This window comes from Notothenia rossii (genome assembly GCF_949606895.1).
Source record: "Notothenia rossii genome assembly, chromosome: 11".
Taxonomy (NCBI): Eukaryota; Metazoa; Chordata; class Actinopteri; order Perciformes; family Nototheniidae; genus Notothenia; species Notothenia rossii.
The window spans coordinates 32,630,189-32,657,862 of record NC_136910.1 but is presented as its reverse complement, the minus strand read 5'-3'; the positions used below and the strand labels follow the sequence as shown (position 1 = coordinate 32,657,862).

The 27,674-nt window shown below is 40.0% G+C and overlaps 1 long non-coding RNA gene across 6 annotated transcripts; it reads left to right on the top strand.

Moving 5' to 3' along the window:
* Positions 1 to 4,636: 4,636 nt before the first annotated feature.
* On the top strand, positions 4,637 to 26,367 carry LOC307023741. 6 transcript variants are annotated; one of them, XR_013803766.1, is made up of 9 exons: positions 4,637 to 5,040; positions 5,684 to 5,762; positions 5,857 to 5,952; positions 6,137 to 6,235; positions 6,751 to 6,862; positions 7,049 to 7,215; positions 7,352 to 7,506; positions 8,781 to 8,829; positions 8,918 to 11,500. It is a non-coding gene; the product is annotated as an uncharacterized lncRNA (long non-coding RNA). The 6 variants fall into 6 exon arrangements; XR_013803762.1 differs by lacking the exons at positions 8,781 to 8,829; positions 8,918 to 11,500 and adding an exon at positions 20,852 to 26,367 and having other exon boundaries at positions 4,638 to 5,040; XR_013803763.1 differs by lacking the exons at positions 8,781 to 8,829; positions 8,918 to 11,500 and adding an exon at positions 11,508 to 26,367 and having other exon boundaries at positions 4,638 to 5,040.
* The last annotated feature ends 1,307 nt before the right edge of the window (positions 26,368 to 27,674 follow it).

The window sequence follows — 27,674 nt, the reverse complement described above, 5'->3', positions numbered from 1 at the left end:
ACACTCCGATAATGCCTCTCCACGTTACCTCTCTTTGGCAGAGCAACGCTTGCTTTACAAATAAGGTAAATAACCTTTGAATGTGACATCACAACAAAATATTCTTCCTCTCATTCTGGGTGGAAGTGATATGTCTTTAGCTTCTTGCTCGGTCCCGCACTAATTTTGTTGTTTGTCTCTTGTTTGTCTCTTTAACTTAATTTGAGTTTTCCCGGCATTTGGCTGATTTTGTATCGCTTTGCATTCTGGGTTAACAGTCTGGAAAGCGATAGGTCGCTCCGACAGTTAACCTGTTCTACACCGCCCCCCCGATACCGGGGGAAAAACGCGTCGTCAGCAGGAAACAGCATCTGAGGGCATCTTAATATTCAATAAACTATGAATGTTTTATATCCATGCAACGGGAAGAAACTCAGCTAACTTTTTTTTTTTTTAATTTAAAAAAAACAAAACACAAAGCTAGCGCTGAGCCTATGAATTAGCAACGAGCGAAAAATGCTAACGAGGTTTTGCACAGAAACTCACTCATAACACCCTTATTACTTATCGCAGCTTATCGTCCAACCCATCGATCTCATCGTGAGAAGACACAGAATCGATCGGTACATACATCATCACTCCATGATAAGAATTCGCGAAGATATTAACAAGAACAGACATCAAAACATGTAGCTAGAAACGGCAAAATGGCTCACCTTTGTCGTTGTCTGGTCAAAAGTGGTCTTCAATGGCATTAAAACGATAAAAACGCTGCTGAAGTTAATCCATAGGTTAATCCAATGTGTCTGTGTCCCTTTGAAGTGATTAATGATAATCCATCAGCAATAAACCTGCTTTTCCGTTTCCAGATGTCAGAGCGAGAGATAGGTTCGCTCTCATGCAAACCTGCATGTGCAAAGCCCCCACATTTTTTCTTGTTAACCTGTGTGTCTATGTGGAAATTCCCCTTCGATTTTATTGGCTCAAACGGTCAAAAAGAGATGTCAATCAATCACCAAAATCGACCAATGGGTTCCAGAGAAACGGTAAAAACGGCCATTTCCACCCAAATCATCTCAGAGGTGGAGTTTCTTTTGCTAAACCTCTCTAAAAAGGTCAAATGTCACTTGTTTTGCATCAATCTTGATACAGGGTACTTATTATATGTTGTACTTTGGATTCCTAAAGCTTTAGTCTACCTTACCATCATCAAAGGGTAGTTTTCACTATAAGTAAAAAATAAGTTTTGGACAGACACTATAATTTAACGTTTTTTACTATGTTCAATCTGAATTTTCTTTCAAATAAAAAAACATCTATATTGATTCTGACTCTTCTACATCCAACTCACAGGTTTATCATTACTTTGAGAAAAAAGATTATTAATTTTCCCCTTTTAGAAGTGAAGTTATGGTCATTTCTGGAAATGTCATTTTCGACCCTGAGACCTGAAAAACAGGCTGTATTCGAGCACATAGCCTGAAGAAATATGATACAAAGGACATTTTTAAGTTGAATGTCATCTTTTGTCAAAAAATATACAGTAGATAGCCTTGTAGTTGCACTGTATAGGCAACTACGCCGCCCGCCTACGAACAAACCGCAAAGACTTCAGTCGACGAGTGGCAATAACTGTCCTTACCAACAGGCAGCGCTAGTGTGTATTCGTCATTCAAAAGAGGCAACAACCGGAAGACAGACTGCCGAGAGAAGAAGAACTGTGATAGATCGTTGGAGCTATGTGCAACTCAAGGCATATGCTCGAATGTATGGAATGCCATATAAGCAAAAATGAAATAAATAAATAGACACATAAATAATTAAATAAATACATATATATATAAATATGTCTATGAAATAAATTCTGAAATAAATAAATGAGGCAATAAATATATATACATGTACATTTAAATACACATTTATTTATTTCATGGGACTTTTATTTCATAATGACACATTTATTTATTTCAAGAGACTTTTATTTCATAATGACACATTTATTTATTTCAAAATACTTTTATTTCATAATGACACATTTATTTATTTCAATAGACTTGTATTTCATAATGACACATTTATTTATTTCAGGGGACTTGTATTTCATAATGACACGTTTATTTATTTCAGGTGACTTGTATTTCATAAGGCCACATTTCAATTCCTTATATGCAAATGAACGGGGCGTGGTTAGCTCACAGATCAAGACCAAAGCAACAGCACCACAACACTGACTCAATAGCTTTTGTTTCACACTCCAGTACTCTTAAGAGGTTTGCAAACTGCCAATAAACCAAACCGGTTCAAGAACCATTCTTGTGCTTTTCTGGTGCTTAACTGCTTCTTGTCTGGTTCTGAGTCCAGAGCCAGTTCCGGGCTACAGCCTGATTTAGCTCTGGTTCTTCCTGTTTCAGCCGCAGCGGAGCCGGTGTTACAGTATAAGTTGAGTCATGACAACTGGCGACATTCTATTATTTTCGTCATAGGAATCCGGGGCGTGTACATTGAGGACCCATTGTTGACTTACCAGGAAAGAAACATCGTTTGTCGTTTACGTTCATCTTTTGCTATATCTGCCTTCCTAAGATCACTTTGCTGCACATTCAGTACTCGTATGTGAGGTTGTGGGTGAGAGTCCGATATCGTGACGCTTACAGGGAGGTATCGAACATTACAAAGTAGGTGACTGTGTGGATGCCTGTTCAAAACATTGCAAACTTCAATAAATCATTTAAATTTTATATTTGTGTCCGACTTTCATTTGTTCATCGTTCTTAATATGATGTATAGTAGCTTTGATAGCTGTCCATACCTTCAGACAGCCTAAAAGTAAAACACAAGTTGTTTATTCACAGCCCGAAAGCTCATCGAGATGACTGGATCAGTCATGACAACTTGTGATCAGCTCCGATTAAATTGTGATATCAATTCTGTAGCTATTCTCCAGGGAGCACGTTTATTTTATGAAATACCTGTATCCCTCTCATCACAACAAGACTCTACACTGTGCAGGAAAAACAATTACATACATGAAAATAACCTTGATGCATGGGAATTAAACACACAAACTAACAGATAAATCATCAGAAGAAGGCAGAGAGGAAGTAAATAACAACAGGAACACGGAAGGCAGACAGAATTGCTTAGACACGGGTGTCACATGAAATTTAAATGTTCTGGAAAGTTCCTTATACAGCTTTAGCCTTTTTTATCTCATGAAGTCCCAAAGTGACACACACTGAACAGTCTGGGGTCATGGTCCTTGTCATTTGCTTTTGTCTTCCCATAACAACATGTCCAAGATGTCCATGTGTCAGGCTAAAACATGTGACAGAACTAGCTAGATTTGGAAAGGTTTTTTGTTGCTAAAGTTAATATTCAAGCCATTTAAGAATAAAAATGCTTACATGACATGTCATTTGTTAAACATTAAGCTGTCTTCGGCTCTTTTCTGCTGTAACAAATGTAAATGTCCCCTCTGTGGGACGAATAAAGGTATTCTGATTCTGATTACATTTAACCTGTTGTGGAAACATTTCTTGATGAAATTGATATGAAACAAATGCCATAAATATTGCTGTGACACATGGTGTCACACCGGGACTTTAACCCTAAACATTCACAGTAAACCCGGAGTGACATATGCACAATTAGAAATATGATTATGGTCTGGTCAGTTAATTTAGCTGATTCAATTATATTTAGTTAACATATGCTTTATTCTTCAATTCATAGCATGTTCAAACAAATGCAAACCAAAACATCATCCTTGTTAATTAAGTTATAAATAAGAGTTACTTTACCATTAAAGCCCAGATATTTGACACTAGGGAGGTTACTTGTCAGAAATGTGTCTATTTAGTCTAACTGACGTTCCCCTTAATTTCCCCAAAAGTAGAAATGGGTCGGGGTTCTTATGGGTTAAACGTATAGGCTTAAAGGCATAATAGAACTACCGTATTATATGTATTCAACTTGTGCCCCGCTGGACTTACTTTTCTGTGGTTTACCGTTACTGTGACATATCAGTATAGCCACGGAAGATAGTTTGTGTGTTTAATTCCCATGCATCAAGGTTATTTTCATGTATGTAATTGTTTTTCCTGCACAGTGTAGAGTCTTGTTGTGATGAGAGGGATACAGGTATTTCATAAAATAAACTTGCTCCCTGGAGAATAGCTACAGAATTGATATCACAATTTAATCGGAGCTGATCACAAGTTGTCATGACTGATCCAGTCATCTCGATGAGCGTTCGGGCTGTGAATAAACAACTTGTGTTTTACTTTTAGGCTGTCTGAAGGTATGGACAGCTATCAAAGCTACTATACATCACATTAAGAACGATGAACAAAGGAAAGTCGGACACAAATATATAATTTAAATGATTTATTGAAGTTTGCAATGTTTTGAACAGGCATCCACACAGTCACCTACTTTGTAATGTTCGATACCTCCCTGTAAGCGTCACGATATCGGACTCTCACCCACAACCTCACATACGAGTACTGAATGTGCAGCAAAGTGATCTTAGGAAGGCAGATATAGCAAAAGATGAACGTAAACGACAAACGATGTTTCTTTCCTGGTAAGTCAACAATGGGTCCTCAATGTACACGCCCCGGATTCCTATGACGAAAATAATAGAATGTCGCCAGTTGTCATGACTCAACTTATACTGTAACACCGGCTCTAAACACCGAAAACCGGTTCTTAGCTGACCCCACTTGGCTGCCCGGCAAGAACCACGCTCATGTCGGAAGGGGGCTACATTAACCTGAGCCATAATAACAGTTTATGGCGAGTACGGAAAATGAAAGTTGTAACAAGCAGTAGCGCTGAGCAAAGTGAGAAGATCATTCTTATTATAAATCCATGGTGAAGATCAGTTGAGAGCGGTTGAGAGCCGTCTCTGTGACTCCACCCAATGCTGCTCTTCTGAGAGGAACCGCTCTGACAGCTCCCTCTAGTCTCTACTGGGAAACAGCTAAAAGTCCTTCTGGAGCTGGAAGTAAGCAACGCTACACAATTACACCCAGTCTGAGAGTAAAAGATTTCTCGAAGGTTCGTTTTGCTTTCTTACAACGTTAAGTTAATGTTAACGTAACCTTAAGTTTGCTAGGAGGCTATTGTTACGAGCTAGCTGTCTTAGCTAACAACAGTTAGCAGCTAACGTTTTCTGCAGTTTGTGTTGCCCCTGAAAAGCGTGATGTAGTTATTTAAGGGTATGTTAAATTATCGTTATTTTACAAGTTGAGAGAGTTAAATTGCATTTAAAATCGTCAATGTAATGCACGTTAGAGGTTTTTCTGTTTGACATGAAGTTAGCTAACGTTAGCAAACTCTACCAGGTTAAGCTGTACTTTCTGTGGCAGCTAGCTTAATACAAAGAGGGGTTTTGTGCTTCATTGCAAACTTTTCTTACAAATGTATGTTAATCTACCTGAAACTGTAGGGACAGTTTGTTTCTACTCAACTATACAGACCATTGTTGAGGAGATGCAAAACATACTGTACATGAATTGGGTCCAACAAATGTGAGTAATGTTACTTTGCTGCTAAAAATGAAACATCATTATCAGATGAGGACATCACTAAAGTGTGTGAGTCTGTCACGGGATTTGATCTGTTCTCTGCATGTCGTACACACAGCTCTGGTATTACTTATCTTGTAAAATGTAAGTCTCTCGCTCTTGTCATCGTTCAGGCTTTGCATTTGAACTCCTATGACTGGTTGCGGACTTGAAGGGAACGACTTCCTGGCCTTCCTGACATCCAGGAAAAAGGTGAGATTCTAATCCATGTCAATGCCAAAAGCAAGTTATTGTTTTTAACTTTTTAAATATGATTGTTTTGGGGCATTTCTGTTTTATTGGACAGGCAGTACATATCTACTGGAAACAGTGGAGAGGGAGGGATATGCAGCAAAAGGCCCAGCCGGAGTGTTGCTGCTCCGTGTGGAACGTGTTCTATCAAGTAAAGCACTTTGATACCCAGTTATTTATGTTATTGAGTTTGAATTTAGCCTTTGGAATGTAATTTCCAACAGTGCAATGTGCATTGTAAAGACTGAAAGATGTAAAGCTTGACATGATTTGGTCTTTTACTTAAGAGGATGTTTGTCCTCCTGTCTTCTCTTATTTCTTTATCTTTCTTTCAGGTGTAACATCTACCAATGGTTGTACATAACAGAGACCTCCTCCGCCTCTTTGCTGTCTTACTAGTCAATCCTTCTGATCAGGTCCTTTCCTAAATAGTGGTAAGTTTTACAGTTCAGTGTACGTTAATTTAGCAACTTAATGCTTTACCGCTGTTGAATAAACCCTATATTGCAAGTCATTTTATTAAAACTACGATTTGTAAACTTTTTGATTCCCATCACAATAATCTTTTTGTTATAATTGTAAAACATATCTTAACATCCATCAGCAATCAATACAACAAATCATCCAACACAAAATAGAAGAAATCTGGACCTATTTCTTTTGATACAGCAGCATGTTTTGGGACTGCTCATTGATGTCATCAAGAGCCATTGAGTCTCCCTTTTGTAGTCGGCCTCTTAGAATGTTTATCATTTCTTTGTCTCTTAACATTCCTATAATAATTAGTTTTTTTTATTGTTGATATTGTTTTGTTCTTTATTTTTGTTGTGAGAATCACTTTGCAATTATTGTGTAAATGCTATATAAATAGTTATACTAATATTATTGTTGTTACCATCATTACTATTATTAAAAAGGTGTTCTTTGTTTTCTTTATTTATCGCTGCAGAAAGGATCGTGCCAGCCCACATCAAACACCTGATCAAGATCTTGTGAACCTCACTGCTGCGGACACCTGTGTGATATTCGACTCTGACTGGAACCCTCAAAATGACCTGCAGGTACGATATATATATATATCTGATCTGTCTGTCCTAAAGATAGTTCAATAGGGCTACAACAACAACAGTCTTTCCGTTTATTCCCTCGGTTCTTTAAGTGTATATTTTCCCATTTAATGCTTAAAAACGTTGAACAGCAGCTGCACATGATGCTCTTTGATCCCTCTTTTAATTTTTTATTTCAAGCTCAAGCACGGTGTCATCGTTTTGGCCAGTCTAAGGCGGTGAAGGTATACCGTCTGATCACTAGAAACTATGAGAGGGAAATGCTGGATAAAGCTAGTCTGAAGCTCAGGCTGGACCGTGCCGTCCTGCAGAGCATGAGTGGGAACAAAGAAGGCAACAACAACGGGGTGAGAAAAAGAAAATCTGTCATATTTCTAGATGCCAAGTCATTTTTGGGTCAGTCGCTGTTGCAGTACGCTTAGTTTATTTTGAAAATAGTTTTCTAAATCCACTTGTGTAAATGTCTCTCTGCGTCGCCTTTAGCCGGTCCAGCAGTTCTCCAAGAAGGAGATCGAGGACCTGCTGAGGAAAGGAGCCTACGCCGCCATCATGGACGAGAACGACGAAGGGAATCACTTCTGCTAGGAGGACATCGACTAGATCCTGCAGCGAAGAGCCACCATCATCACCATCACCAGGTATGTTCTTAGCAGCACTAGCCACTTGCTCTTTGTGAGACACCAAGTACTTGGTTATTTGAAATGTAATATTGATGATGTAATAATTAAAACTAGGGATGGGTACCGAGCCTCAGTATTAACGGGGCCCTGGGGCTGAATTATTAAAGACCATGGTATCGTTAAGGTCCAACGTTATCGATCTTTTTATCGGTACTGGAGACATTTAAAAAATAGATGTCATATGTATTATATCTACATAAAAATATGGAAGCCTGTTTGCGCCACAGGAAAAAAAAAAAAAAAATCCTGTAAGTCATTATAATGACATAGCTATCTCATTATAATGACATAGCTATCTCATTATAATGACTTACTATCACATTATAATGACTTACTATCTCATTATATTGACTTAGCTATCTCATTATAATGACTTACTATCATATAAGAGCAATTTTTTAATTAGCTTTCATCCCTTTACACGAACAATAACAAGTGTGTGGGACACACTTAACTGAACTAATGGATACTATAATTGAAGACTACTTTAGACGCGGATTCACAAATAAGGAAATTTTAGTGGTTTTGGAGGAATCACACAATATTAAACTAAGCCTACGGACACTACAGAGGAAGCTACAAAAGAACAAGCTTTGGCGGAGAAAAAATAAGACAGATGCAGCTGAAGTGGCATTGTTCATCGAACAACAGCTACAAACACCTGGCAAACAGCATGGCTACAGATGGATGCACCAGAAATGTTGGATGTCCGGTATAATTACCGACAGAGAAACGGTACGTCAACTGTTGCGACTGATGGACGGAAATGGGGTTGACCTACGTGCACGTAACCATTTGAGACGGCGTATGTATGTTAGTCGTGGGCCAAATTACGTGTGGCACATTGATGGATACGACAAATTAAAGCCTTATGGCATATGCATAAGTGGCTGCATAGATTGCTTCTCAAGGAAAATGATCTGGCTGGAAGCATATAAAACCAATAATGATCCTCGTATTATTGCAGGCTATTTTATAGATTCTGTGACTGAAAACAATGGCTGTCCACAAAGAGTAAGGTTAGATCACGGTACGGAGAATACCCATGTTGCACAGATGCAAAAGTTCTTGCACAACATTGAGGATGAGAATGGCATGGAGTGTGTCACTTTAGGTCCAAGTACGGGGAATCAGCGGATTGAACGCTTGTGGGGCACCTTGAGAAGTGAATGCGCGCAATTTTGGATGGACCATTTTGACCAGATGAAGGCTGATTGCTATTTTGTTGGCAGCTTCCTCGACAAATCCTTGATCCAGTTTTGCTTTCAAAATACCATACAGGTACAGTATCCTAAATAACTATTTATTATCAGCAAAGACAGAAAAAGTGTTATATAAGGTTTTTAATCTTTTTCTATCCAATATATAGGAGGAGCTTGATCACATTGTTGCTGTCTGGAATGACCATTGCATAAGAACAAGCAACAACCCTCGGGCTCCCAATGGTCGTCCCTCCATAATGTATGCGGTTCCCAACCTATATGGGGCTCAGAGTTTCTTGCAGCCAGCTAATCAAATGAAGGTTGAAACATGTCGAGAACACTGTTGTTTTAAGGACTATCCTTGTGATGAGGATGTGTTTCACCTATGTATTGAACTAATGTCTGAGCACAGCCTGGCAATGTCAGAGGATGTTTATGAAATTAAGGACCTCTATGTAAAACTTCGACAAATGATTATTGATGAGCTGGGGGAATAGAGTATGGTTTTGTTCTTTGCGAGAAAAAAAACCTTAATAGGCCTACCAGTATACCAATATGCTCTGAAATATAAATTGTATCCTAAATGTAGGCCTGCAGGTAGATACACTTTGCAAAGTTTGCAGGGCTCCTTCGAAGTTGCTCTTGTTACCAGTCCTCTGTCCAAGGGCTTGATTGTGACAGTGACTGCATGCATCAGTCAAAGTGTGCATGCAAACTCTATAGTCTGTGGTGCTGAATAGTACATTAATAGGTCATCTTCAAAAGGGTGTTTTAGAAGATCATGCAATGTAGTGAATATCAGTTTAATGATGTCCATATTACTCCCAATATGTAAATAATGTTATTTAATGTACTCTTTTGTATCAATGTATGCACCTTTTTTGGCACATGCTGTAATATTCATGTGTTCAGTAATTTTAAAACATATTCATTTATATTTCTTTATTTTTTAAATAAAGGTTGATTTATAGCGATGGACGAATAACTAAGTAAAAGTAGCAATGCTGCAATACCAAACAATACTCAATTATCAGCAAACTTTTTATTTAGTCAAAATAAACATGTGACTGCACAGTATGAAAGCTGTTGTAATGTTAACAGGCACAACAACTGGCAACATTGTAAACTGCCATTACAAATAAAGAAAGAAAACAATTTGAGTCAGGAATTTTGATATCTTCAAAATATATTTTTGAATGATCTTACACATATCCCCACATATAGCATTTAGAGTGTACTGAACTCACACATACTTCCAGACAAAGCCTCATTCTACTTAGCGAGAATACACACATTTGTACCTACTTGGGCCAGTCAGCTGCCATGTTCTTCTTTAGAACAAGTGGACATGGACAAATTATTACTAAAAAAATAAACCACCGCGGCACAACCCATCTTTAGTGGGCAAGTAGCTACACATATTTTTACGATTTTTCGAATTCCCAGGGCCTAATGGACCCCTGCACCCATTGGGCACCTACCCAATGTATCCACATCCATGAAAAAGACACAAGAAACACTGATTATACACAACAAATTAATTAAATGTCAAGTTGCTGCAGGAATGATTTTCTGCAGGAATGATTTTCTGCTGGAATTATTTGGAATTAAGCATCGTACCTTGAACTCACAACCTTCTGGGGCATCAGCCTGGAATAGTTGCTGTAATAACAGATCCTGTTGGACAGATCAGATTATGTCCATTACCCACACATTAGACTCCAACACCTTGTTCATCTCAAAGCTGAAGTCAGGAAAGCTGTCATAATGGATTGACAGCTCCAGGACGCAGCAACAAGTATGGGCCACAGGTCTTCGCTGAAAACCTTGAATCTGGGTAAAGTCAATTATGATTTCCTTCCCCAGGAACAGATCTGAGCCTGTGCAGAACCTGAGGAACCAAGACAGATGCTGCATATCAGTATTCCTTAAGTATGTGGTAAGGTACTTTTGAATGTCCTTCTGGTGGACATTGATGGCCTCTGGGAAGGTGAGAGACTTAACAACCTTTCTTGCCGTTGGTTGTAGAGTTTCATACAATGATGGCAGGTCCTGAAGGCTGTGCCTAGCTGTGCATAATACTTTTGCCCATTGTTCAATGACATATGCAGGCTCTTGGACAAGAGTTTTTTGGGCAAGCTCCTTGAGGATTTAATCTACATTGCTGGCTGTAGGCCTTCTTCTGCAGCTGTGGTTGTCCAGCACTTCCAAAAGCTCTTCTTGGTCCACACTGTCAAAATCGGATCGCCAGGACTCAAACACTGACTGATCCGATTCTGGCATGTACTGTAAGAAGTTCTCCACCTAATCGCTCTTGATACACCCTAAGGAAGATTGCTTCAATATAACGGGCGCGATCTTCACAGGAAGATATTTTGCCCTTGCCCATCCGAAAGCAATAATACGGCCGACACTTTCCCACTGCTTCTCTCCAAAATCATGCCTGAGGAAAGGCACTCTAAATGTGTTGCCCATGGTGCACTGTTCATAGAATTCCTTCCAGAATTCTGAGAGGCAGTCTCTGACGACTCCTCCATCGTCATATGCCATCTCAGCTTTCCCGTCCGGCAGCACAAGCTTGATTTTGAAGTCGACCCCCTGAAGTTCTTCATCACAGAAATGTGCTATTAGCTCTCGCAGTACCTGGCCTCTGTGAACAACCAGTATTCTCTTATGCTCACTGGATGGCATTGCTGGTGGGGAAAGAGTGTGTATCATCCAAATTAATGTGCTCATTTTCACCAATGTCTCCTATAGGAACAATGTTGCTGTTCTCCAAAACATCCTCATATCCACTTCCTGAGGGATAAAGAGAAAAGTCAAAGTTGTCCTCAGTTGTGCTCTCAAGAAATACCGAGCTGATCGTTTCAAAAGATATGGCTGTGGCAACACCAAGAGAAGAAGACTGATCCTGAAAACTCTCTGCTCTCTCCAAAGGTGGGGTCAGTCCTGCGGTTTGACTTTGTGGACTATCATTTTCTTTCTTCTCTGTGGTCAAGTAAAACCTTAGAAAAGGAAGTTTTGTGACAGTAAGTTCCTCATCAACGGTCAGCTCTTGATAATTTTTTAGATCCAACTTAAAATGTGTTGATGGCCCTAGCCTGTTCCTCCTGTTTGGAAAGAACAAGCCAACTCCTTCCTGTATCAACTCCATTTTCTGAACATCCTTTGAAACTGTGACTTTTCTGGTTCCCCCTCCTCGTTTGGCTCTCACTTGCTTGAAAACCTCTGCCTCATCATCGTAATGCATCCATCCTATTTCAACTTGTCGCATCGTCTTCATGTTTTTTTTTTTCACTGTTGGTTGGGAATGGTCTCCTTGGTTTTTGCTGCTCTCCCCTTCATCATTGGGTTTTATTTTGGACAATTTACTTTTCAAGTGCTCAAAAAGCTTTGATTTTCCAGTTTTGTTGTGACTGTATTCCTTTCGCCTACAAAATCCCAACACTGCTAGGCGATCACCATATGATGGCAGAAAACTCTTTTAGTCTTCATCTGTCATCAGCTGTATGGTGCTGGCATCAATCTAAAAATGGTTTTAAAAGAGAAATCTTGATTATTGTCTGTTAAAATGTTTTCATAACGATCAACTGGAAGTCATTTATAAGCTTTAATTGAATAATAAACAAATGATCAACAAAATATTTAAATATGTTTGTAAATGATTAGGCGCTTAACATATCAAAATTGTTTTGTAACTCATCTCACACTTTAAGTAAATCATGAAATAATCATATGCAAATAAGATTTAGTCAGCGAAGTTACTCACAAAAAGAGACTAGCAAGTCCATGCGTTTCATAGGACGCATAAGTTGTGTACCCTGTGAACCATAATAAACACACAAAATGGGCTGTATGCAATGACTTAGACATCAAATCAGCAGAGGTTTATGTTATTTAATGGGAAGAAGGTAAAATGGAATAGAAACTCTGTATAGTTTTTAGGTTCCTGCGCCTGTATAAACCATTTAGAAAAAAAAGCCTCCACAACCATATTCGGTAATGAACTTTCCTTTCTTTAGACATTCTTTTAAAATGTATTTTAATTGTTTTTATGCCTTGCTTCATCATACAAATATCTTCACACTCTGTCATTTCTTATTAAATTCATACATATAATAATAAATACATGAACTACATTTAAAAGAGATCGTGAATAAATCCTAAACTAAGTAAATAAATATACAAATGAATATGAATACATGAAAACATGGGAAATTGAAAGAGCTGATGAATATGTGCATTATTTTAAATGTAAATAAATAAAAAAGCCATCTAAAATAGAAATATAATTGTATGTCACATTTGACAAATTAATGAATACATTGGAAGCCATATTATTCCGGTTGCTAGACTGTCAATGTGAATAAATTATCTTATTTTTCATCAATTACTGTAAAGTAAGCCAGCTCACATCAGTGATGTTTACATTTTTATGTCTTGTAACTTTCAGGGTCTACCAAAAGCATGGCTCATGATTAATGCATGATGCATTTAATAATTGCTTTTTCTTTGTAACAGCAGTGAAACTTGTATGTGTACATGGTGCATAGTTTAGATTGGGCGTAGGCAGTTTGAAACAGGTGAGAAAGACATACAATGATATGTACAGTAACACATTAAAGAGCCTGTGACACGAGTTTCCCCCATCATCCAAACCCATCAATTTGAGTAAATATTGTCCCCTTGAAAACCGTTACTGAACTGATTTTGAATATTTGTACTTTGAAAACCATTAATCTGCCCTTCAATGTTGACCATTTTCTGGATCTTCTCGGGGATTCTTCAAGTCCCGCCAAATTATGTGTGACGTCATTGCGGGCACAGCGCTCCAGCTGCACCGTTCAGGATCCCAGCATCTGCATGTAAACGCACGATGGCGCACACAGCAGCAAGCTCAGACAGTGATGACAGTTTAATTTTGAACGTGTCTGAGAGCTCATATGAGGCTGAAGGATCGGTTTATGTTGTAACTGTTAGAGGTTTAGAAATTAGGTGCGTCAATATGGGCGATCATACGGTCATGTAGCCAGTGGTGGACTGGGCCTAAAAATCATCCCGGGACTCTCGACCGGCCCACTTCGGTAGCGCTAGTCAATTGTCAACGGGGGGAGTGGGGGATGTGCTAATGACTTATCCGACCGGCCCACTTCGGTACCGGCCCATCGGGATTCGTCCCAATGGCCAGTCCACCATGCACTGCACCCAGCCCAGCCCACGTAAACTGTCAAGGGGGGGAGCCTCGCTGCGGGGAAACGGTGGACCTAGTGTCCCGATCGGAGTGGGAATAATAATAATAATAATAATAATCCGTGCATTTTATCCATTAATTTCCCCAACATTGTGGTAAAAAAACACACGTTTAATCCATGTTGGTGTACTACAACTACAAAAAGCATCAGTTTGTTTTCTCATCAGGAAATGCAGACCGGCTCAAACAAACGATTTTTAAATCATCCTCCTCACGATCATTTAATGTATTATATGTTCGCCGAATTGAAATGAAAGCACTAATAAATGTAGTTTCATCCACTTGAATTTACAACTACAAAAATAATCGATTTGTTTTTATATCACATCCGACGGGAGGAAATTCAGGAGCTCTCACTTCCGATTTTTAATCCTAATTTAATCATCATCTTCACCACGATCATTTATGTTTATGTTCGCCGAATTGACATGAAAGCACTGACAAATCTGTAGTCAACTTCATTAAAACGTTATTAACGTGCCTAAACTCAGTAATTCACCATTTCTACGCATGACAACAAACTTTGTCCGTGTTTGGCTCTCTCGCCGCACAGTGAAGCGTTCCCGCATTGACGTCACTTCCTGCTTCCCCCAAAACTTCAAAATGAGTCGAAGGAATTTCCCCGCGATGTTCGAAATTATTGATATTTATCGGAACGGTATCGCACCTTCTTTTTGAAACTGACGGTTCGAGATAACTAGTAGCCCAATATTTCATTGCACAACAGTTGTTGGGAGGCTGTCACAGACTCTTTAACGTGTTATTAAACATTTTTTATGCTGTCTTTCCAAATGATTCAGTAATACATTTACACATTATTTACAAAATGTGAGTACAGAAGTCATAACATATTGTTAACTTTAAGACTTTGTTCATGCATAATAGTTTATACTTTAAATTAGCTTCTGCTAAATTATTCCATGTGTTAGTACACATCTATACAATTATAAATAATGGTAATAATATGTGCATTTTTTGGGCAATGTGGATTATTTTTCTATACCTTCTCCCCAAAAAATAACATAAACCTCTTCTAAACTGATGACCAATTTCATATTCATATTCATTTCATATGTTCCATATGCAAATGGTCCATTTATATTGTGTACTACAGTAAAGTAGGCTACAATGTTATGCCTTCTCTGACCCACATTAGTTACCAAGAAGGAGTTCCGGCCCCTTCTTTTTACCTGCCTGTGAATAACTTTACTGACAGGTCATAACATGTCTTACTTATTCACCATTTACAAATGATTTGATAATGATCATTTCATGTTTGACAAAAGGTAACTAGATGTGTTATAAAACATTGTTGTTATGTTAAGCACTTATTAAACATAGCAAAAAAGGTAAGGATATTTGTGTTTGGTAGATTATTTCTTTGTTGTAACAATGCTTCTTGGCAATACATCTTATACCGTTGGAAAGCCTGTTTATTTACCTTTCAAATGGTGCCACATTTGTGAGGAACATCACATTTCCTTACTTTTTGTGCTTTGTTTATTATTTTACAAACATATCAACTTGTTTTGTTGATTATTGAACCATTATCAAACTAATTCTTTACGACTTCAGAATGATTGGTTTTACAAAGTTTGATCTAATAAATGTTATATAATGAAAGGGACAACAGTTTGGCTGATATACTGGTTATGCATATGCAATTAAGTACCTTCTCAATCTCCAAGGTCTTTATTGTTTCCTCTGGAACATTTCTCTGCCTCAAGAAATCACTTAAGGCATCCATCCTGTGAGAATGCATTACAAGTAGTTAGTAGTTATCATAAAAAATAAACCATACACAACAAGAGATTTGAGCTACAGATGAGCGAGTTTGTAAGCGAAGTGGGCATGTTTACTTTAGAGTATATAACTGCAGTCAAACCCTATTATGAAGTGCTCTATTGCATTACAAAACATCACCTGCTAATTTTACAATTTAGTCTCCTTTTGCCATATATGCCATCCTGTTCAAATCCTGAAAACAAGACAATAGGCACAAACCATCTGCTGCTTATAATCAGCTCATCACGGGCATTCTCTTTAACCTATTACATTCACCTCATTCTTCAGCAGCCAATCACCGTGCTGCAGCCACACTTTAAAATGGTTCTCCTCTCTCCTGCAGTCAGCTGTGATTTCAGGTCGTCATGCTACCGCCATACCCGTTCCAGATCCTCGTAGCAGATATCAAGTCCTCGCAGCACCATTCAAAAACCCAGCGTGTGGTTAAACCGGGTCACCATAATGCTCTGATGCTCAATAACGTCCATGCGCAGCAGCGCGGCCCCGGAAATAATGGCGAAAAGATACTCATTTCTAAGCCTCAGCAACCTCTCAAGAGCGAGAGGAGAAGACCTCCATCGGCAGAAACACGGTTACAGTCCGGCCGTCTCGGCATAGTGAAACGAGCCGATCCGGCATCTAACAGAGTCGAGGCTCTCGGATCAGCTGATCCGCGAACACGGAAGTGCATTACGCACAAGCTGACGCGAGCAGGAGAGCAGGCCCTCTACGCCGCATTCAATTCCTCCCGGAAAAATTCAAACAGCAGATAAGTGAGTGACGTTTATCCTTTTTCTCAGTAACGTTAGGCACGATCACCTCAGTGTCTCATCAGATTGTATCTCGCACCCCTTCGTGCTTGGGGCCATTCCGGATAAATACAAGTAGCCTACAGACATGTTTAGTCTTGCTGCACCTCGGTAACAACTACCGTATTCTCTGATAGAGGCGCATCGTCTCTCTGATTCCCTCTGTAAAGGGCTCTCTAAAGCGTCCCCTCCCCTCTCTTAGGTTACGAATAAAATAGATAATATGGATATAATGGATAAAATAGATCAAATGAATGAAATGAATAAAATAAGATAATAATATATTTAACAATTAATAAATATAAGAAGAAAGTATGCACAGGTTCTCCTTCATACTTTCATGCATATAACTGGTGGTGGTGCAAACCGTGCTCTTGCTTTACATGATCATTCGATCCCTCTATCTGGTTCTTTAATATGTCTCGTGCACACTTTTCCATCAAGCACATAAGAATAGATAGCAACTCACGTCAATGTGGTCTTACAGTGCACGCTCACAGCAATGAGTCAGTCACTCAGCGTTCATTCTAATCATCTGCAGAATACCTTCTTGCATTACATTATTCATTAATCAGCACTCCTTCGAATGGTTTAATTTAATCGTAGCGATGGCGAGACAAAGCTTTCCAGCAATTGGCTTGCAAAAGGGTATCTCATGAGGCTTCACTTGAACACTATCCCCCTGCTGGTCAACACGCATAAAACAGGCAGATATATCCCAACAGCGTGATCTTCTCGTACTAAGTTCCCAGGAGTAAGCCTTAGAATAACCCTCGACAATGAACACGAAATCATATTCACATGTGTATCAATATCGTACGCATTATTTATTCGTCTATTTATACTTATTTTATTTATTCTTGCCTTATTTATTCATCACCTTATTATTATTTATTATTAACGTTGGTATTCATACATTCATTTATGCATTTATTAGTTATACATACGGGATGTTCCTTCCTCTATACGCGAGGGGCTGAGCTCCTGGAGGGGTAACATGAGTGTTTTAAAATGTAAGTGTCAGTGGTTCAACAGATCTGAGTGCTATCCGAAGCAGTGACGCGGCGTAGACGGACAGCGAGGCTTCTAACGATACAAGCCTTGTACACGCTTCACTGGATTACTCGAACCACGCTCCGAAGCCTCGGCGCAGTACGTAACATCACTACTAATCGTATCCCTGTCTGTACATATTGTGTTTATATGGTATACTATTCGGCCTAACTCATTACGGCTTCTTGCACATATGCTTCAAGTTGCAATGCTTCTCTCAGAGGTTTTTCTAATGTAACATCGGGGGGCCGGGAGATCAGACCCTAATACAAAGCTTGGCGAGCCACTAATAGCTATACTCCTCGACACATAAGCATTAGCGGGCCGGGAGATGAGACCCTATAACACAGCCCAGCAGCGCAGCGAGCACCAGGAGCCACACTCCTCGACACATAAGCAGCAGCGGGCCGGGAGATGAGACCCTATAACACAGCCCAGCAGCGCGGCAGGAGCTTTACTCCTCGTCACATAAGCATCAGCGGGCCGGGAGATGAGACCCTATCACACAGCCCAGCAGCGCAGCGAGCTATCAGGAGATATACTCCTTGCCACATAAGCATCAGCGGGCCGGGAGATGAGACCCTAACACAACCCAGCAGCACAGCGAACTATCAGGAGTCATACTCCTAACACATAGTATCAAGGGGCAGGGAGATCAGACCCTATATATGCCCCAGCATCAGCCAAGCTAACAGGAGGTATTCTCCACGCAACACTAGCACGCATCGCACCTCAGCATCACATCGGGCCGCGAGAGCTACCCCACACGGCACTATAACGTCGGTAGATCAGTGAGGATTCACACATATACGCCGGCAACCCCCCTATGCGGGCTGCAGCTCACCCTCTAAATCGTTTCCCTCTCCCACTGCATATTTCTGTCTAACCCTCCTTGCTTCCACAGACTCGTCACATCGTAAGTATACGTAGACGTTCAGCACTGCGCTATTCGTATAACACACTGACATCGTTCACATTATCTATTGTTTTGGGGGTTTCTCTCTCCTAATAGGCTCCTCCCTCTCCAACCCGAGTCCTAGTACACGGGACGTACAAATGAACTATTATCGTGTCACTCGCTACTCCCTATAACATGTCATTTTCAGTGTACCCCAGTCATCTGCCTAGCTTCAGCAGTAGGATAGCTGCAGAAGTGTCGTTTGATTCAGGGGATGCAGATCAGTGAACTTCCGCAAGACTGTACCGTAGCAGATCAGAGATCAGACTCATCATACACGAGTCAACAGCAGACTCAGATTCGCAATCCGTCTGAATCAAGGTAACTTCTTTCACTGTGCTAACATAGCAGTCTCCGAATCAACGATACCAACTAATGACTTGAGCGACGAGTGAGCCAGCGGAACTCACAGACACAGATTCGGTGAGCGGACCAAATGAGTGGATTACTCCACTCAGCGCGGAACAGCAAACTTGTTGGGTGGTCTCGTCATGGTTTTCAGACCAAGTGAGCGTCAGCGTTCTGTACACAGATCATTCGACGACTTCTTAGTCAAGTCTAAGAAGCAATACTGCAATTAACAAGCATTAAGATACAAACATCTTAGATCATGCTTGCGTAGCGGAGGTTAATGTAACGCTGGTTTAATATGCTCGCGAAATGCAATTCAAATCACAATACACAAAGAGTGGACTGCCGCCCTCACTAGTGCGCTATATGTACGTTGTAATTTGGATAATATGAGCCCCGTCTCACCGGTAGGATCCTACGCTTGGCGATGCTGACTCATACGACTCAAGGACCCGTATGATCCGGATCTCTTCAATGACTAACTCAGAAGACCTTGAGTCAGTAAGGATCCGGATTTGCATCTTCATGTCCAGCAGCCTTCATACCGGCCGCATTCAAGCTCCTTATTTACATTATTTCTATACTCTGCTCTCTCTGCATAAGCTCTGTCTAACACTTGATTAATTCTTTCATCAGATGTATTCGCCATCACGTAGGTAAAGTCCTACGTTCATTTACAAGGCTTGTTTCACTGGTAAAACAACTGGCTCACCTCACTAGTGTATTTCTCGTATCATCATATGATCAACATTTACTATTTCGACGGGTTCACCTTTCCTAGCATCTCCTCCCCTTTTAATCATCGAGTCACATGGGGTCTAATCACAAGTATTAAGATAGTTATACTCCGGAGGAGAGAGCGAAGGACCAATCATTTCTCAGCAGAATCCACGCTGTGCTGGACTATGGTGTTCTGATTTTATGATGCACCGGCCATTATCTGAACAAGTTAGATGCTGCCTAACACAGTGCACCGAGGTTTGTTACTAATTGTAAGCACTTACTCATCACCGTACCCCGTTGCAGGGCAGGTTGCTTCACTAACTGTACGGAGGCTCAGCCATCGGCACATGTTCATCTATAAGCCACGTCGGGTAACTCCCATCTATATCTGCTCTCTGATCACAGAGAGTTGCAGGTAAGCTATTGCTGATATCACATGTGATTTTGTTAGACGTGCCAGTTGCGAGGGCTGACTTAGGCTCGAAAGCTTTACGTGCGCAGCTCCTCTTGCTTGTAACAGTCTCAAAGATTGAAACCGAGCAATCTGGTCCACTGCATGCTTTAAGCTCGGATAGGTGCAATGCCATTTGATATTGTTGTTACTTGTCAATGTCGATAGGTATGTAAACGTAGCCCTGTAATACGATGTTTGATGTCCTTTTATTGTTTCTGTCGTTCATGTTTTCATGTCGTAACCTACTTGCTGCAGGTCTCCCTCGGAAAAGAGATCGATGATCTCAATGGGACCACCTGGTTAAATAAAGGTTTGAGATTAAATGAAATGCCACCTGGTAAGTTAAGATCCTTCGTCAAGTGGCCCGATCTCCTTATATTTCATTCACTTTACTCTTTCTTTTGGGGGTTCTCTATATGCTCACGGCTGCATTTCCCCCTTTAGATATACGATTTCAGGATCGGGGTCTAATCGCCAAAGACTTAACATTTATTATGTGACGTGTCAATAAATGTTCTCGCACAAAATTAAGTCTCTCCTGATTGAAATGAAGCTTAGCGTAAATTCTTTCTGGAAGACTGGTATACTTCAGTCCGCAGCTGCTTATAATCAGGTCATCACGGGCGTTCTCTTTAACCTATTACATTCACCTCATTCTCCAGCAGCCAATCACCGTGCTGCAGCTAAACTTTAAAATGGTTCTCCTCTCTCCTGCAGGCAGCTTTGATTTCAGGTCGTCATGCTGCCGCCCGCCTCCTCCCCATCCACCTCCTTTCATCATATCCAGTGCCAGGAGAGTTATCCAAAGACCTCATCACACCTCCCCTTCATCCCATCTCCTCATCAAATCCAGATTTTCAGCATCATCATCACCAGTGTCTAGACCCCGGGGGGTTCTCTATATGCTCACGGCTGCATTTCCCCCTTTAGATATACGATTTCAGGATCGGGGTCTAATCGCCAAAGACTTAACATTTATTATGTGACGTGTCAATAAATGTTCTCGTACAAAATGAAGTCTCTCCTGATTGAAATTGCAGATGGGCTGGGAAACTAAATCTGGAGCACCTGAAAGCCAAAGGAGAAAGCTTCTCCAATAGGATTCATTTTCCATCATGTCTCCTGCAGAAACACGTTTTTATCTCGAGCAGAGCAGATGGAGCACGGCATGGCATTATAATTATATTCAGAAACCACAGCTATATACACGACATGTCTGATTTAGACCGCATGAGAAACAAGTTCACGTTAGGCCTATAGTAGGGACAGACTTAAAAAACGGCCCTAACAACTGTCAATTAACACACAATTCTTTAACCAGAATTGGCACAGCAGGATAGTGAGTAAACAGTCTACGTTGATATATGTGGGGGATTCTTACATAATTAGCTGCTTATGGCTTCTTTCTAGTGTTAGAAGCGGTTTCATATGTCTTTATGAACTCTCTGCAGCATGTGAACAGAAGGCAGAAACAATTATGAACCTGCAGCCTCTGAGAAGTGTCGCCAGCGCGCAGAGCGCACGGACGCAGAGCGCACAGCCAACCACTGTTTACCTTCATAAGATATGTTAAGAACCACAGTTGCTGATACAGTCCAAACTCTACATCAGATGTTCGGTTATACTTCATATTATGCTTTCATGATTATGTAGACGTTCAGTCACCAGGGTGAGTTATAGCCTCTTTCCGACTTAAACAAGTTATGTTTTACTCTTGGCACAGGCGTAGTACGTGTGTGTACATCCACAGTGGACATAATGAACACGCAAACAACGCTGTGTCACAAACTCACAACTTTATATATAGCTAAAGTCTACAACGCCTTAAAGACCCAGTGAAGTGCATGTTTTTGCACCAAAATGAAATGGCAGTTTCATTCCTTACATATCATTGTGCCTGTTCATGGCTAAAATAATTTTTAATAATTCATAATTAATGAATTAATGAATTATTAATTTTGCCGTCCGAGCCTAACGGAAGTTGCAGACGATAGTGGCTGTGACGTCACAAGATGTACCCAGTTGCGATTGTAAACATGGCGGAGACTTTGGAAAGTGATACTAGTGAGAGAAATGATTGATTTGGACAGCTTTTCGGACAGGATAGATGAGGAAAGTGATCAATTTGGTGCACTTTGAGGGCAACATTAAGAGATTTATGGATACAGCTCTCAACACTCATATGAAACATATATTTCAATAATCAAAAAACATTGGAAGGATTTCTTAACCTATTTTATACAACTAATATTACATAGATGGAAATCTTTGTTTATTTTGAGATAACTTAGGCTACAGTTTACCTCCCTGAGCTGACGTTATCTCTCTCAGTCCCACAGGAGAGCACTCTCCCTCTCCTTATTGTTGAAACAGCTAATCTCCGTTAGCTCCGAGCTAGCACCAGATGCTAACGACAACACTGTAACTCTCTCAGTCTCTCTTTCTCTCTCTCTCTCTCGAATCGACCAGTGGCCTTTATTTATCATGATCAATCAAAGAATCTACGAAACAATGACACCAGCCAGGCTCACCTTCATCTTTTGGGAACAGAAACATCGCCACTTCGGCAGACTTGACATTACTACAGCCAGTGGCAATGCATCGTTTCCCCTGTGTTTTTCATCCCTCTTTCTTCACTGTCGCCTCCATTGTCAGGTTTTCTCTATTGGCAATCACTTCCAGTCGACTCCGACACACTTTCCAGGAAAATACTAGCTCAAAAACGTTGAGAAATTCGACTTTGAAAAAGAGAAAAAATGAACGGTGGTGAATGTAAACAGTGCGGCGGCGTCCATCTCGTGAAGTCACGCAGTAGATCGCAAGCCACGCCCACGAAGGCGAAGGTCGACTGCAGATTTCCCCGGCAAATTCAAAACTCGTCAAATTCGTTGCTATTCCAACATCTTTTGATATGGGTTCCAATGGACAATTTTGGTCATTACTATACGTATTAGCATAACAGATCATGCACAGGTGCACACTTCACAGGGTCTTTAATCTGAACTCATAATATAAATGTAATTGACTAGTAAGAACCTAACGTAGGCTATGGCTTATGGATAGGTAAACGGACATTTGCAAGCTTGAACACGTTTTAAATAACCATGGTGGAGCTCCCTATGTCTCTAGCATAGTATCAATGCACATTATCTTGCTCGCCACAGAATGCTGAGCTGACCTGTTTGAAACGTTTCTCCATCTACTATATGCGTCCACGGTACGAATCCTGTCAAAATGTAGTCAAAAGCAAAAACTCTCCCTAATGAATTGACCCATACAGTGCGCATCGTTCCGAGGCTTCGATCGGCTTCAAGTTATGCATAAGTGCCATATGCCCTAGCTAGTGAACCTAGCACAGTATTAATTGCATGCTAACTGCAGTTCGCTGTGTTTACCTTTTAACATCAGCAAAACAACAACTATAGTAGCCTACTCACGCACATTATTGTAAAGAAATTGCTGAACAGGAGTTTTTAATGTTATTTAATAAATACGTCAGTTAAACCCAGTAAGCTAACACTACACAAAATATAGCAATACAGTTACGTTAGACACCTAGGCCTACCTCGAGTCAGTTCGGCCATCCAAACGGTCGGTGCATGCTATATTTAACGTTTATCTGTTTAACAATAGGCCTATACCAGTAACATTACTTCACATGTTTCCTTTTTAACAGTCGATAATACCTTCATGAAGTGTGTGGCAAGAGCAAAAACAATGTTCTTTTCAGGAGTGCTCCAAAATCAAGATTGCTTACAGCTAGTGTATTGCTTTGACTTCCTGCTAGTTGTCTTAAGTCATTATAATGAGATAGCTAAGTCATTATAATGAGATAGTAAGTCAATATAATGAGATAGCTAAGTCATTATAATGAGATAGTAAGTCATTATTATGAGACAGCTAAGTCATTATAATGACTTACAGGATTTAAACTTTTTTTTTCCTGTGGCGCAAACAGGCTTCCATATAAAATGATATCGCAGTCTTACTTAAAAAAAAAGACTGCAAAATGCGTCTATGATTTATTTTCGATCTTTCCAATCCAGACGAGAGATCTCTTTCCCCTGTCGGTGTGTGAGGGGGTGGGGCAGTTTACACACACACACACACACACGCACACACACACACACACACACACACACACACGCGTGCGCACACAAACACGCACACACACATGGCGGAGAGAACTAAGCGCCCCGAGGGTAGTTATATGTTACCCGTCTTGAGCATGGATGTATAATAAGAACTGGATACAGCGTCGGAGGAGGGGTCTCGTTCTTTCCTATGAGAGCTGCTCATTGGCGCATGAAGTCAAAATGGCCCAACTTTTGAGAGAGCGAAACGTCAGATTACCCAACGTGCCTGGCTGACAGAGCAGAAGAACCCATATGTGCGCTCACAGAGCATACACCCCTTAAGCCCCGCCCCCGAGCACCCACTCTCGGCTCACTAGAAAGAATGGAGAGAGAAAATAAATCTAGATTCGGCTTTTAGTGCATTTTACAACTTTAAGGACCGAATGTTTCTAATAAGGGCTATAAAATGGTTCATACTGGGTAGTTTATTTTGTTTCAATAAAATTATCCACCGATTTACAGACGTTTCTTTCCCAATATTTCTGGGCCGGTCGACGTCACAGACTGATAAGGAAATTGTAGTACCACCGTTTATTCGACACAACAAATATTTTCCTCAGAGTCCGACGCACTTCCTGGGGGCTTGGTCTTGAGGTGGAAAATGCTCGTTGCCAAAAGTGCAATAAGAATTTAGCATGTAAGGACGGTAACACGAGCTATTTGTTTAAACATTTAGCAAAAGTGCACCACATTCAGATGGAGAAATGCACCGGGTTCGATACTACGAGTTAACTACATTATACAAACATGGGTTAATGATTAGAGGTAACTGAGTTATTTATTTTGTTAAAGTTTCAGCTATTCTGTTTGCAGTTCTATCATCACATAATTTAATACGATTTGTTAAAACATTGTTGTTTCTTATTTTCAGTTTGCTTCAAGCAGTGGCCGTACGAGAAAGACTTGGAGGACCAAGAAATGCTGGCCAGATTGGCAAAGACCGGAAGATAGATAACAGAGAAGATAATGGATATTAACAAGAAAAAGAAAACAAATGTTTATAATTTCTTTGTTGCTGTTTACATTTTGAATTATATTTAGAATTTTTAAATCAAACGCATCTATTTTAGATGATACATTTATTTAGATGTAGGTTTTTTTGTAATATTATTGTATTAAGTATAATTTATTAAATAAAAATACTGTTATGAACACTATACAATGGACCATGCTGGTGACCAAAACACAACATATGCTGGTCCATGCTGTTTTTTTCAGCAGGAACGCAACCACACTCTTTATAAAGTCAGGCAACACTAACCAGGCTTCGTGTGATTCTGTTCATTTGTACCTTACTTTGACCATCCGTTCACTGTCATTGATCATTGTGGAGAGCAGGCAGAAGTGTTGTTTTGTATTATAGCAGCTATCGGATGGAATCAATACATGGGCTGCGCAGGTTGTGCTGTCGGACTATCACAAGTAGAATCATAATGAAAAGGTCAAATGTGCCTGTAGAAAATGCCTTATGCCACAATCGGATAGCAACAAGTAGTCAAGATAGTCAGTTTAGCTTCGGTTGCTGTTGCATAACTGCGATCAACTCAGCCGTCTCTCGCGTGCGCTTCGTCAAATGAGTAGCTACTCATTTTTGAGTGCGCAATTAATAGCGCCTCTATGGTAATCGCTGTACAAGAGTAATGCATATTTTTTCTGCTTTATTTGCAATAAAAGTCATTTGTACCATAAGTTCTTAATAAAACTGACACTGTTTGACTCAGTCCTAGTTTGACTGCTACAATAAAATGAAGTTTTTACTGTGTACTTTTTGGGTAATACTCTCTCAAAGTCCCCTCCTGAGAACAAAATCATGCCACTTCTGCCTCCGCCTTATTTTCATTTAGTAGTTTGCCTTATTTTTATTCAGTAGTCCTTCTCGTTTTTCTTCCTCTTTTCGAGTAGTCAGTGTGGTGCTGTTGCTTTGGTCTGGGTCTCTTGATCTGTGAGCTAACCACGCCCCGTTCATTTGCATATAAGGAATGGAAATGAGTCATTATGAAATACAAGTCCCCTGAAATAAATAAATGTGTCATTATGAAATACAAGTCCCCTGAAATAAATAAACGTGTCATTATGAAATACAAGTCTCTTGAAATATAAATGTGTCATTATGAAATAAAAGTCTCTTGAAATAAATAAATAAATGTGTCATTATGAAATAAAAGTCTCTTGAAATAAATAAATGTGTCTTTATGAAATAAAAGTCTCTTGAAATAAATAAATGTGTCATGAAATAAAAGTCCCATGAAATAAACAAATGTGTATTTAAATGTACATGTAAACATATGTATTGCCTCATTTATTTATTTCAGAATTAATTTCATAGGCATATTTATATATATATATATATGTATTTATTTAATTATTTATTTATTTATTTATTTAATTTTGGCTTAAATGGCATTCCATAGCCTGGACGCTGCAATCATGTTGCGCGCACTATCCGTGCTGAGTGTGCTGACTTTTCGTACAATGTCCCACTGTCTGGCTAGTGGCTACCTGCATAAAGTCAAGTGCTCGGCGCAGTTGTCGGCGAAAAGTCGCTCCTCTGTTTTCATTGAAACAGCTCCTTATATCCGTACACCCAGATGCTAACAACAACAATAAAACCGTTTGTTTTGGTCCCTCACTTCCGCTTCGCTTTTCATGCACTGATTCGCTAAGCTGAACAGCCAATCACAGTGATTGCTTGGGCCAACTTTAACCGTCTACTGATTCAACCAAGGATGTATAATGTATAATAACAAGTTGAGTCGGCCGCGGGAGGTGTGAAAATGTGCCGTAAAGAGACATTGGTGCGGGACACACCAACCTGAGTAAGGCGCCGTGAATGCCCGACGGCCTCTGACGGCCTCTGACGGCCTCTGACTCTTAAAATCGGGTTGGTGTGTCAGAGGCTTTAGGTATGGTATTTGTATTGTACAAATACTTTGGTTACTATTGTGATTTTTTTTTTTGTTGTGTAAAATTTGACAAGTGGCTTCTGCTCTTCAAAATGAGACCAGTTCAAATATTGTATGGAACCTGCAAAAAATATGAGAAGGAAACTTGCACGGTTGTGATTATATCGCGTTGACAAAATCTGTCGCATTTAAACACAAAGTACTCGAAACCACCTCTGTGTGTCTTCAGGACCACATTGCCATGATGACACACATGCAGACTCACAAGGTGAAAACAATAGCAGCGTCGCTTTAGCAGCTGGTAATAATGGCTCTGAATTCACTAAGAGTGACAGTTTAAAAAGTATGCAATTACCTAATTCATTATCTCTTTCGCGCCAACCTATCATTTAATTTGCTTCAAAATGACACAAAAGAGTTCGAGGCAGGCCTTGATGGACAACTTGTGATGAGTATCGCCATCATCAGTGACCGGTCCAAACTAGGATCTGACCATAAGAT